This window comes from Rhineura floridana, chromosome 22 (assembly GCF_030035675.1).
Source record: "Rhineura floridana isolate rRhiFlo1 chromosome 22, rRhiFlo1.hap2, whole genome shotgun sequence".
NCBI classification, from domain to species: Eukaryota; Metazoa; Chordata; class Lepidosauria; order Squamata; family Rhineuridae; genus Rhineura; species Rhineura floridana.
Genome location: NC_084501.1, coordinates 12,264,834 through 12,277,162, shown reverse-complemented (window position 1 = coordinate 12,277,162; position 12,329 = coordinate 12,264,834). Strand labels below are relative to the sequence as shown.

The following is a 12,329-nucleotide window of genomic DNA, read 5'->3' as shown; positions in this document are numbered from 1 at the left end:
ATTGCTAGGCGGTCGCCCCTTCCCTTGTGAATTTGCAATCTTCAAATGTCACAGGCACTTCAACAGAACTGTGCTACCGCTTCCGTCTGGAGATTAACTAGAGATGTAAAATTTATTGAAAATTTGAAGCCATGGGGAAAAAAAACATTTTTTCTCCTGGGGGTTTTTCAGAAAAAACAGAATTTTTCAGGAAAAAATGCAATATTAGCACTTTTTACAGATTGAAAGTCACTTTGTTACTTCAGGAACATCAAATGAAATTATGTACAAGTTGGTTTGGCATAAAATTATCACATTTGGTATATTAAAAGTACATTTTATTAAAACAATTATTACAAATTGAATTTACTTTTTTAATTTTTACTTTTTTTGGTAACAAATGGATCTACAAGATCCTGAATGGTAAGGAACCTCTTTCGTTTTGCCAGTTTATGAGGAGCAGGCAAATTTTTTTTTTAAAAAAAAACAGAAGAACCCATCAACATTAATAACAAAGAAAATTATTTATGTCTCCGCTAGTCCTCCACAGTGTCAAGCAGACATAAAGCATCATTCCCATAAAAAGAATTGAGAAAAAAGGGGGGACCAAGATTCAATGAAACATTTTATTCATCATGCTAAAATAAAACATTCCATAATCCATTTTTTTTTGGCAAAAACAAAAAAGACTCTGGGAAAAACTCCCCCTCCCAAATTTTTCCTTCCCCCCCCCTGGGTCTTCACATCTCTCAGATTAACACACAGCAGGAGAATTAATCTCCCTCTTTCTAAAAGGGAAGCTTTCACTTAGGCAGTTCCCTACCAGTAACGATCCCAATTCAAAGTGCAAGGCAGGGGGAGGATTTACAGCCAGCAAAGTATGCGCTTCGCAGGGCACAGGGCGTGGAATTAAATGGCATCCTATCAATTTAAGGACAGAACGAATACCCTGTTTTATCTCCTGACCATGTGGCGTAACCCCTAGAGGTGGAGCAAATGACGTGGTGACCTTCTTTCCGTGAAATCTCTCTCTCTGTCTTCCGCACACAAACATACACACTGCATCACTGCTTTACAAGGGGGGGAGAGATACAGTAGGGCCCCACTCACACGGCGGGTTACGTTCCAGACCCCTACCTAAAAGCAGAACTCATTCAATCGAATGGTGCCCGGCGCCCAAAAAACGCCATAATAGTGGAACAAGCGTTGTATGAGTTGGGCCTTACTCTGTCTAACTGAAAGCCGATGTATTAGCGGAACGCCGCAAAGCGGGCCACCGAAAAGCGGGCCCCTACTGTACCGGTTTCAGATTAATCACCTGAAAAAGTATATTGTAGAGTTGGGGAAAGGTTGCAGCATTTGGGGCCTTATAGGTTAGGGGGAAAGGCGAGTAAGACGCGGGGGGGACATGATAGAAGTGCATAAAATGATGCATGGGGTGGAGGAAAGCGGCTGGAGAAAAGCGTTGTGGGGACACATGCCCAAAGCCCTTGTGAGTCTCCATCCAGGCAACCGGGAGGAGGCATGTATCCAACTTCAAGGGCACATACCAGACAGGCAAAATCACTCAAGGGGGGGGGCAAAGCAGGGCTGTGGTCTGGGGAGAGTCCAAAGGGCCAAAGAGAGAGGTCTGGAGGGCCACATTTGCCCCCCCAGGACTGAGGTTTCCTACTCCTGCAGTCGGGCAGATAGACACGATTTATTTCGGCCATTGACCAGCTGGCATGTAGACAGACGACGCATCATGTCTTGAGCAAACCGCCTTTCTCGACAATGGGAAAGAAAATCTAGCAATGCTACCACACAGGGAGAATTTATGCAGCCGTTTCCTCAAGCACAACACATACGGTCTCTTGAGAATCCTTTACACCAGCCCTGCAAAGCCAGCCGGCAGCAGCATCCCCACATTTTGGATTGGGGGAGGAAGAGAAACATGCTTGCCTGAGGTCACTCCCCAAATTCACGGCTCCTGTTTGATAGAAAGCAGGAGAAGACGAGAGGGGAATTCCAGCTCACAACTTGTGCTCTTCGTCAACCAGGTTACATCAGGAAGGGGCGTGAAGGCAAGTGCCAACTGGCTCTCCGCACCCAGAGTGGGCGAGGCAGCTCCAAAAGTCCCACGCAGGCCGGCCAGTCACATTTAACCACATTTTTTCAGTGCAAGCCCTGCTGAGGGCAGACCCACTGAAGTTATTAGACATGACTAACTTAGGCCCATTCATTGCAACGGGTCTACTCTGAGTAGGGGTTAACTGAATGCAACCTATGGTCAAAAGCAAGCACACAATGGTTGTATTCAACTGTCCTACTCAAAGGAGGCCCCCATCGCTGGCTGCAATCCAACGCAAAGCACAGATTTAAAGAAACGAAGCGATCTATAAGCAGTTGAGTTTTTTTAAAAAAGGTCAGTTTAAAACAGCAGCAGGAGGTACACAGTACAAGCCTGTTGAAATAAAAAAAGGCTTCTGTCTTTTAAGAAAATTTTTGCTGTTGTTATGTGCCTTCAAGTCGACTACGACTTATGGCGACCCTATGGATCAGCGACCTCCAAGAGCATCTGTCATGAACCACCCTGTTCAGATCTTGTAAGTTCGGGTCTGTGGATTCCTTTATGGAATCAATCCATCTCTCGTTTGGCCTTCCTCTTTTTCTACTCACTTCCGTTTTTCCCAGCATTAGCATTAATTGCTTGTTGAATTGATCGCTTCCGCTTTACTTACTGTATATATGTAAATACTGTATATATGTATTTTTAAAAAGACTATATATGTTTGTAACCTGTCCTGGGACCTTCCCATGAATGGTGGCGGATAAGAAATCTTATAGACGGATAAATAAAAATAACTATTGTTACATTATTATTATTTTTAAAAGCCATCCTAGGCAGGGGCTGTCGCTCCACCTTGTGGTAGTGGATTAGCGAGTTGTCCGAGTTTATTACGCACTGCATTAAAAGCTTGGTGACCCAATGCATGCAGCGCCGGATAAGTTGCAGACATCTGGTTGCTATTAAGCAGTGTTACTTTTCCCCAAGGCTCAGCATTTTGCAGCGTTCACTGTACACCCATTCTCCACACACACGCCTTCCAAGGACTAAACATGCTACTCTTGTTAAGCTGTGTGCGCAGCACTTAAAATATGTACATATAAGCACCCTCCCCCCAATCTTCTTTAATTCCTCGTCAAGAAATTGTTTTAAAGATTGGAAGGAAGGCGAGGCCTGAAGTTGTGAACACAACAGCAGAAAAGCGAGGGCTAGCCATGACCAGGATTGGTGGTGGGGGTGGAGGAGGTGAGGAACATGACTACACTCACAACTATGAAGCCAATGCAAATTAAAATGGGGCACTTGCTGAAAAACCATCGTCTTTCAAGTATGAAACTCACCAGATGGGATTAGGCTTTTCCACGTAGGCTGACCAAGAGAAATCTTACAAGCAAATTAAACGTCCCTTTCCAGTCAGCCCGAAACTTGGGCATCCTGACAGTCACAGATTCTGGCCCAAGCTATAGATGACTGGCCTACTGTGGCCAGATGTCAACTCCTCCGGCTCAAAAACACACACACACACACAGAGCTGCCTACACTTTGCATCGATCTCAGGTTTCTAGTCCTCATTGTTCAAGATGCCCATCTCCTTCATCTGTCATGAGAGACCTCATTGCTCCCTCCAGTCTGCATGAGTTAATAATCTCTTATATCACTCCCCGTTGGCTGATGCTGCCATCTCTTCCTTCATCCAGGAATATGAGAGAGAGAGAGAGAGAGAGAGAGGAGGTGTTGCAGAGAAGGCCCTGCTCCAAACAGCTGTCACCAGGGGCACAAAGTAGGGTATCTATCCATGGCTTTAAACATAGAGAGGGAGAAGGTGGTGCCTTTGGGGTGTTTTGAGGCTTTAACAGGGTGGGGGTGGAAAACCTGTGGCTCTTCTATCCGTTATTAAACTTACATCCCACCCGTTCTCCCAGAAGGAGCCCAGGGCGGCTCTTCAGGTGTTGGACTCCAACTCCCACCATCATTCCTCACCTCCGGCCATGCTGGCTCTTGGAGCCGATGGGAGAGGGGAGTGCCACCCCAATATCCAGAGAGCCACAGGTTCCCTGGCTCCTGCTTTTAAATGGTCAAAGCCAACGCCTTGAACTATGCCCAGAAACCTAACTTTAATTCTAGAGAGGCTACTAGTCACAATGCTCCATGCAGCCTCCATCTTCAGAGCAGTCTACCTTTGAAATACCAGACGGAGAGGCAGACAACAGGGATGGGCGTTACTTTTATTTTACCTTTATATCCTGCCTTTCCTCCACGGAGCTCAAGGGGATGCGCAAACATGGTTTTCCCCCTCTCAATTTTACCCTCCCAAGAACCCTGTGAGGTAAGTTAGTTTGAGAGACAGCCACTGGCCTGTCACCCAGTGAGCCTTGTGGCCAAGCTGGGATTTGAACCCTGGTCTCCCAGGTCCCAGTCCGACACTCAAACCACTACACCACTCTGGCTCTCCTTTTGCCTTCCCACCCTACTCAGGGGGCTTGCTTGAAGGCATCTGGCCAACCAGAAGTGGGAAGCAGGGCCCTGGGCTAGAGGAACCCACATCGTCTGATCCATCAGGGATAGGCTGATGTTATTATTAGCCCGGATAGTTTGAAATGGAGCCTCCATGTACACAGGATCTACCCTTGGATACCAGGTGCTGCAGGAGGAGGGCTGTGGCCTTTCCAAACCCTGCTTGTGGGCATCCTGGAGGCACGTGCTTGGTCTGATCTAGCAGAGCTCTTCTTGCCTTCAGTTGAGCTCATAAGCACTTGTGTCCTGGCCAGCTCAAGACACATGCAAGACTGGGCTCAAGACACATGCAAAAGAAGGAGAAATGGACTGTGCAGGGTCCCATCTGCACTATGCATTTAAAGCACTATCATGCCACTTTAAACAGTCTCGGCTTCCTCCAAAGAATCCTGGGATTCGTAGCTTGTTGTTTGGTGCTGAAAGCTGTTAGGAGACACACACACACACCGTTCCCCTCACGGAGCTCCAGTCCCCAGCCTGTTTGACAACCAGTCCCTCTTTGCCAAGGCGCTCTGGGTCAGCACCTGCAACAAACTACAGTTCCCAGGGTTTTATTGGGAGACGCCCTGACTGTTTAAAGTGGTATTGGTGTTGTAAACACAGAGTGCAGATGGAGATTAAGCCTTTGCCCAAAAAGGGAGTGATTCCAGGGAAGCTGAGCCCTCGCAGTTGCGACTACGAGGAGGAGGAGGCAGCTGAACTCCAGACAGTGCATGGTTGCCTTGGCAGGGATGAGTAAACAGGGCTTTTGCTTTCCTTTTTTGTTAATGCACACACACACACACACACACACAAAAAGTCTGAACCAGGCCAGTGAGTCACGCAGGAGTGATGACAGCAGGTTGGGGTTGGCTTCTGAAGCAGCGACAACAGCCATCTCTCCCAGAATGCTCGCTGGCTGGAATATCAGAGGCACATGCTCACATGCCCTCAGAGGCTGGAAAAGCACTTCAGCGTCCCACGCCATTCTGTCGCACCCAACAGCCTCCCCGCTCACCTGCCTGTACTAGGCAGAGAAGAATACCGGCCTGCCTTACAGCAATGGTGGAGAGCATCTGTGGCCCTCCATACCTTGCTGGACTCCAACTCCCCGCAGCCCCAGCAGCCAATGGTCATGGTGGGAGAGATGATGGGAGTTCTAGTCCAACAGCATCTGGAGGGCACCAGGTTGGGGAAAGCCGGTATGCAGAGTCCTCTAGGTACTTAAACAGACTCCATAAAAAAACAAAATCACTACTATCCTAATACAGTTAAGCAAACAAAGAGGGTTGTGGCGCTGCAAAGGCCAACTCATTTATTGCGGCATAAGCTCTTGCAGATGACAGTCGACGCATGAAGTCTTCTCCCGAGTTACACACGGTTGGGGGAAGAATTGTAACCAGTGTGGTCAAAGGAAAGTGAAACGCAGAGCGGAACAAAGAGAAATGACATGGTCTTCTTCCCTCCCTCATAACCACTGGCTCTGCTGCTGGGGTCTCCAATGTGGCACACAGAGATAATCTCCCTTGGTACCTACCATAGCCTTCTGCTGAAAGTGTTTTTTTTAATGATTCAATTTGTCAAGGTGTCCTGACATTCTTTGTCTTTTTGAGGAGAGTGTAGATGTTTTCTCTGCATTTTTATGGGGGGAGAGACATTCTGCGCATTTCCCATTTTCCTTCTGTGAAATCGGTATTTTGTGGCGCCCACAACAGTTTCTCGGCACCCCTTCCCTGGGCCTTCCAAAGGTTGGGGGCCTCTGCTGCACCACTAACCTGGCCTTGTGTTTTTAATTTTTTTTGGTGTGTTTTAAAATTTGTATATTTGCTTTTAATTGCTGTAAACCGCCTAGAGAGCTTCGGCTATGGGGCGGTATATAAATGTAATAAATAAATAAATAACGTCGCTATAAAGTCAGCATAACAACACATGCCCCTGAGGAATGTTTACGCCACTATAAATTTGTTAGCCTTTAGGGTGCCACAGGACACTTTTGTCAAGACCAGCACGGCTAACCTCTCCGGAAACAACTTAAGAAGCAAGCAAAAAGCAAGACAGCTGTGAAAACGCCATCACAGAACACAGCAAAACCACGAGGCAGGGTGACTCATGGGATTCCACCAGCTCTCCTGAAAGAGCAGCACCATTGCATCTCCTCTGCCCTGAACCGGTAGCTGGCAGTACCCGCTCCGGGCAGCAGCCCCAGGGGCCAGATGGGAAGCCAGACTCTCTTTCCGTCAGCTCAGCTGAAAAGACCACCTCGAGTGGGAGTCTCCTGCCCCTGAAATGTCCCCATTTCCAGCTGGTCATGATAAGTACAAGGCGGTCCATCACTTACCTCTCTCGTTCTCCTCCAAGGGGGAAGTTTGCCCGTGCTCAGATGCTCGCCTGCAACACCAGCCGAGTCAGCCATCTCTGAAGATGGAGACTCAAAGGGATTCTTTGCGATGAACCTTCACAGCTGGAAGGAAGAGAAGCGAGATGCATAACAGGAAAAAAAGGCAGAATCTCTCACTTTTGGCCGAGTGAAGCTCAGCCTTTTTCAGCTTAACTCAGAATTTTGTCAGCTTGTTAACACACCATGCCCCTCGGACGCTGAAATATTGGGATGATGGTCAGCTTGTACAAATTTGGCGGGACGTCATTTGCTGTTTCACGTTCAAAAACCCATTCCAGTTTTTGTTTTAAGAAGGAAAAGCTAGTTTTTCACCCTGCGCCATTCTGCATTGAAGATTAAAAATATCAGAATGGAAGGCAGTACACACATCCAGAACACTATCCTATGGATCAAGTTCAAACCCTGTTCTCACGGGGGACAGGGAAGGGTGGGCAGAGAAATAAGACACAGTGTGTGATGCCATACTGCCTCTGGATGTCAAGAGACTGTAAATTTGGTGGGTATGTTTACGAGGCAATTCTCCATTTGAAGTTGGAACATCAGCTCACTCTCTGCACCCGTTTCACCAGGAGAGGAGGAGGAGAGAGGCAAGGACGATACAAGACAGAGTGTTAAGTGGATCAGATGTCTCTGAATCAGCACAGACAAGGTGCAAAACCAGCAGGGGCTTGGAAACGCGGGGAGGGGAGCACTATTAGCCAACTTACTTTGACTCTCCCCACCCCACCACAGGCCAAACTGCATCTTTCCAGACTCTACAAGGAAGCAAGATTATAATTAAAAGAGCTTTTTAAAAGTCAAACTCGTTCCTTGGCAATTCAAGAAAATGAGTGAAATAGACTCTGAAAAATCCCATTTAAATATATATATTTAAATAGTGGAAGAAGTTTTTGGGAGTTGTGGTACGCAATAGTTGCGTAAATGTGCCCATGAAAAGTTCACAGCCTACAAAATCACTTACAGGCCTGGCTGCTGACATATCTGTATACTGAGTTAATGGCTTGGGGAAGTGCGTGGGAGGAGGGTCCCTTGTCTGCCAGACTGAAGGCAGATCTTACTCGGCCGAGGCAATCGGCTAATTGACATCTTTGCTGTACGGGACCTGGCTCTTAATTAATTAAACATAATTAAGTACTTGTTTTATTCAGATTTAGGGACTTCTCTCTCTTCAATGTTGTGTGCCAAAAACCAAAGGCTCCCTTCTCTCTTCAAAACAAGTGAGAGCAGCGGAGACTTACATCTGAACAATTAGCCGTATTCAATGCTCATGTAACTCAGAGTAGACCCACTAAAATGAAGGTGTGGCTAACTGAGGCCCACTCATTTCAGTGGGTCTACTCCCATGAGTCAGTGGGGCAAAGGGGGGGCTGGAGTAGTGAGGGGGGCAAGAGAAAGAAATGGGGGGAAGCCAAAGGCTCCCAGAAGCCGATGGGGCAAGAGGGAAGGGGGCTTTGAGGGGGCACAGAAAATTAAAGGGCACTAAGGAAAGGAATTTGGGGGGGAATGGGGCTTTCACGTGGTTGAGAGAGGCAGAAGTTTCCCAGAGTTTGTGGGGCAGAACAGGGGGAGACAAGGATAGTGGGGGCCACTTAGGGAAGTTAGCAGGGGGCCCTCGGGAAATAACTCCAAGGAGTCAATGGGGCTGTTCTTGGTTGGGGGGTGAAGAAGAGATTTGGGGACAAAGGAACTCCCAGGAGTCAGCAGCAAAACGGGGAGGGAGAACTCTTATTTGTTTGGGGGGAGGAGAAGCTGGGGCACTGATGGCTGGATGAGGAGGGGGTCAGGGAGGGGGGGTCAAGAACTCCCAGGAGGAGTCAATGGGGCGTGGGGGGTTATATGGATGGTTGGATAAGGAGGGAAAAGAAGGGAAGGAAGACCTGGGGCCTCCCCCCCAAAAAGAAATCCCAGGAGGTGAGGGAAGAAAAGGGGGGCGGTTCTTGGAGGGGGAAAGAAAGTGGGGGGAGGGGGAACAAGGAAGTGAGCGTTGCAAGAGGGGGGGAGAGAGAGAGAGAGAGAGAGAAGAATGTCCCATGAGCCACTGGGGCAAAACAGGAGGGGGCAGTTCTTGGGGGGCAGAAATGAAGGAGGGAAACTAAGGGAAGTGAGGAGGATTAGAACTCTCCCATGAGCCACTGGGACAAAAGGAGGAGGAACGGAGGGGGGCAGTTCTTGGGGGGCAATTCTTTGTGGGGGCAGTAATGGGAGAGGAGGTGAAGCGATGTGGGGGGGAGAGCAGAAGCCTCCCATGAGCCACTGGGGCAAAAAGAGGGGGAGGGGAAAGTTCTTGGGGGGGTCTTTGTGGAGGGGGAGGTGCGGGAGGACCCCCCAGTGCCTGCCTGGCTCCTCACCTCCAGCCGTGCCCCTGGGAGAGAGCCGAGGGCAGGGGTGGGCGGACCGAGCCAGCCAGGCGCCCCGCCGCGGACTCTCCCCTCCAACCGCCGCCGTCGCCGGGCCCAGCTCCGGGGCTGCCTGAAGCGCTGCCGGAGGGTCCTTCCCCTCGCACCGAACTAACAACGCTCCGAAGCCACTTGAAATCAAACTTGCTTTTCACCCCCTCGCATACAGAATGAGGGGATTTTATTTTTTTATATGTATTATCCTTGACACTTAGTCCCCGCCCCCTCGCTGAGTAGGCGAAGGACCCCTCTCAGGACCCATTGGTGGCAATGGGGGAAAGGGCCGTAAGGTGGCTACTCAAGTGCCTGCTCGGAGGGGGGGAAAGGAGGGAGGGACAAGCGGGGTAGGCGCGCATGCGTGGTTATGTCGGCGCCGGCGGCGCGATCCCGCTGCACTCGCGTGGCTGTCGCTGTTGTGGAACACCTCTCCCGCTATGAACCTACCCGTGCGCTTCGTTCAGTATCTAAGGCCCTCCTCCGGGTACCAACCCATCTAGATGTCCAGAGGACTGTTACTAGATCTAGGGCCTTTTCTGTAGTGGCCCCCGAATTGTGGAACAGCCTACCTGAAGAGATCCGCCTGGCGCCTACAGTATTTTCCTTTAGGCGCCAGGTTAAGACCTGGCTATGCTCCCAGGCATTTTAATGTTTATGTTTAATGTTTTAGCTTAAATTTTGCTGATACTTGTTATTGATTTTATTGTAACATTGTATTTTAACTCTGTTGTACACCGCCCAGAGAGCTATTAGCTATGGGCGGTTTATAAATGAAATGAAATAAATAATAAATGCGCAAGCGGAGCTGGGTTTGCTGCCGTGCAATGGGGGGGGTTGGGGGACACCGATCCCGTGCGCGGCTACTCAGGGGCTGTGGCTCTGGGGAGGGGCTGACACGATGAGCTCCTCGGGTTCACAATTTCACAATCGCATCCCGGCACCTGACTCAGGTGGAAAGGCAAGACAGCAACAGCCCAGGGCAAAGGTGTTGGCGGAGGGACGTGGAGGCTTACCTCTTGCCTACATTCTCCTCTGTCGGGCTGTCTTTCTCACCGACCTGTAATTACCCATAACCTGCCTGCTGGTCTCCTCCGTAAACCGCACCCAGACCTGAAACAGCAGCGTAGGGGCCGAGCAGAGTTCAGTTCTGTGGCCAGCTCGGAAGGAACCCTGATGGCTACAGGCCTTTCGTGTGGTGGCACTTCCCCTTCGGAATCTGAGCGATATGGCTCGACAGCCCTGACTTGGTCTAAGGCAGCTTCCTTATGTTCCCAACCCAAGTGGGGCTTCCTTCTGAGTTGCCTAAACGAAAGACCTTCAGTCGCAACCTTCAGCCTATCAGAAAGACAAATTGACTTGCAAGGAAGTGTTACCGTTGCAGCCTACTGGCATGAAGTGGGAACCCCTTCAAAGAAAAGGATAGTAGTAACCAGCCTCTTTAGATTTGTTTTGTAATTCTTGGTGACTTCATATGGCCTTCTGGGCTCCTTCAGAAGTCCAAGAAATCATAATATAAAGTAAAAATCAATATTTTTAATAAAGATTATTAGCCATAATAAACATTTAAAAAGAAACAAAATAAGGCATCCCCAAAAGAGAGACATAATTTGAATATTTTTACATTTTATTTAACATGTTTTCCTAGCCTTTTTCTCTGCTAATGTACTAATTATTGAAAGGGGGAGAATAGGTATTTTACCAAATTGCATCTTACTTGCCTCAAATTTGCAGCTCTAAGTGGAGACAGTATCGCATTTTGGCCCAATGCACATAAAAACAAGTTGCAAAACTTCCCAAATGCCAAAAAATTAACAAGTGTCTCAATGTGAGACCTCCTTTGAGCTTGAGGTTCAAATTTGAGCACCCCCCCCAAATTGACCCTGGATACATCTGTCCAGAATAGGATACTCAGACAGACCAACAGGTTGGGTCTGATCTAGCCAAGGGTTTCTGAAGTTCTTATGGAGGATGCGCCTATCAACAGTTGCTAACCATGGCAGAAAAAATGGAGCCTCCATGTGCTGGTGTGGTCTGTCTTTAATTGTTGTTGTTAATTATCCACCCTTCAGCCAAAGGTCCCAGGGCAGGTGGCGACAATTTTAAAACATATCATTGAAAACAGTTAAAAACAACCTAAACAACATTACAGAAAATAGGGTGTAAAAATATGGAACACTTTGGAAATGTGCATGTCATCCTTGCGCAGGGGCCATGCTAATCTTCTCTATCATTGCAACAGTAGTTGCTGGAGCAGGGAAGGACTGCTGTGTGTGTCCCCTTACATTCAGGTCCCAAATCCCACTTCAGTGGCGGTAAAAATCCCAGCCCCAGGTCACCCTCGATATCCATGCAAGCTTTCCTGGGGCATCTCAGCTCTGCAAGAAAACACAGCAAGAGTTAACCTCCTCCTAGCTCTCCACATACAGAAAACAAAAAAAGCCAGCCCTTTAAGCTTTCTGCATTTAATACTTTTTTAAAAAAATAGTCTTTTAAGCCATTAGAGGAATTCTAATTGGGTCAAGGTAGTAGATGCTGAAGTGGGACATGCACGCCATCTTCTGGTGGACACCTAACATTACATTACAATATAAGCATAAGGCAGGCTAGATGTGAACAGGCAAAAATTGCATCTATCATCACTTTCCTTTCTGTAGCTAACCAGGGGTGTAGTCATTCAGGGTCTCGGGGGGGGTCTTAGACCCTTTACTTTTTGGGGAGCAGAGTCCCAATGTCTTCAGCATCTTATGAGAAAATCAGTATGAAAGGGGAGTGTGTTCACCACTGAGAAGAGTCTTCTAACATGCTTCCTTGTCCTTTGCTGCTGATTGGAGCCAACCAGAGTGAAAGGAGGTGAGTCAGCCATGGAGAAGACTCTTCTCAACAGCAGCTAACACTCTCCCTTTTCATGCTTATTGGCTCCTAGAGATATCTGTTGTTATGGAAGAAGGCATTAACAAGGATTTAATTCGCAACCCAGTAGCAAAAAAGGGGTGTGCGGCTGTGCCTGGCATGAAGGGAC

General features: G+C 48.3%; 1 protein-coding gene and 1 non-coding gene across 4 annotated transcripts in view; both read right to left on the bottom strand.

Annotated features, from left to right (window-relative positions):
* PI4KB (phosphatidylinositol 4-kinase beta) overlaps nt 1–9,641 on the bottom strand; it is a 50,758-nt gene extending 41,117 nt beyond the window's left edge. The window contains exons 1-2 of one of the 3 annotated variants that reach the window (XM_061605587.1): nt 9,266–9,641; nt 6,858–6,980 (exon numbers count right to left, since the gene is read on the bottom strand). The gene's annotated coding sequence lies outside the window, so the exon portion shown is untranslated. The remainder of the gene's footprint in view (nt 1–6,857; nt 6,981–9,265) is intronic. The other 2 variants (XM_061605585.1, XM_061605586.1) reach the window with 2 other exon arrangements.
* Nucleotides 9,642–11,471: 1,830 nt separating this feature from the next.
* LOC133375260 (U6 spliceosomal RNA) lies at nt 11,472–11,575 on the bottom strand. Its single transcript, XR_009760116.1, has one exon. It is a non-coding gene; the product is annotated as a U6 spliceosomal RNA (small nuclear RNA).
* Between the last annotated feature and the right edge of the window lie 754 nt (nt 11,576–12,329).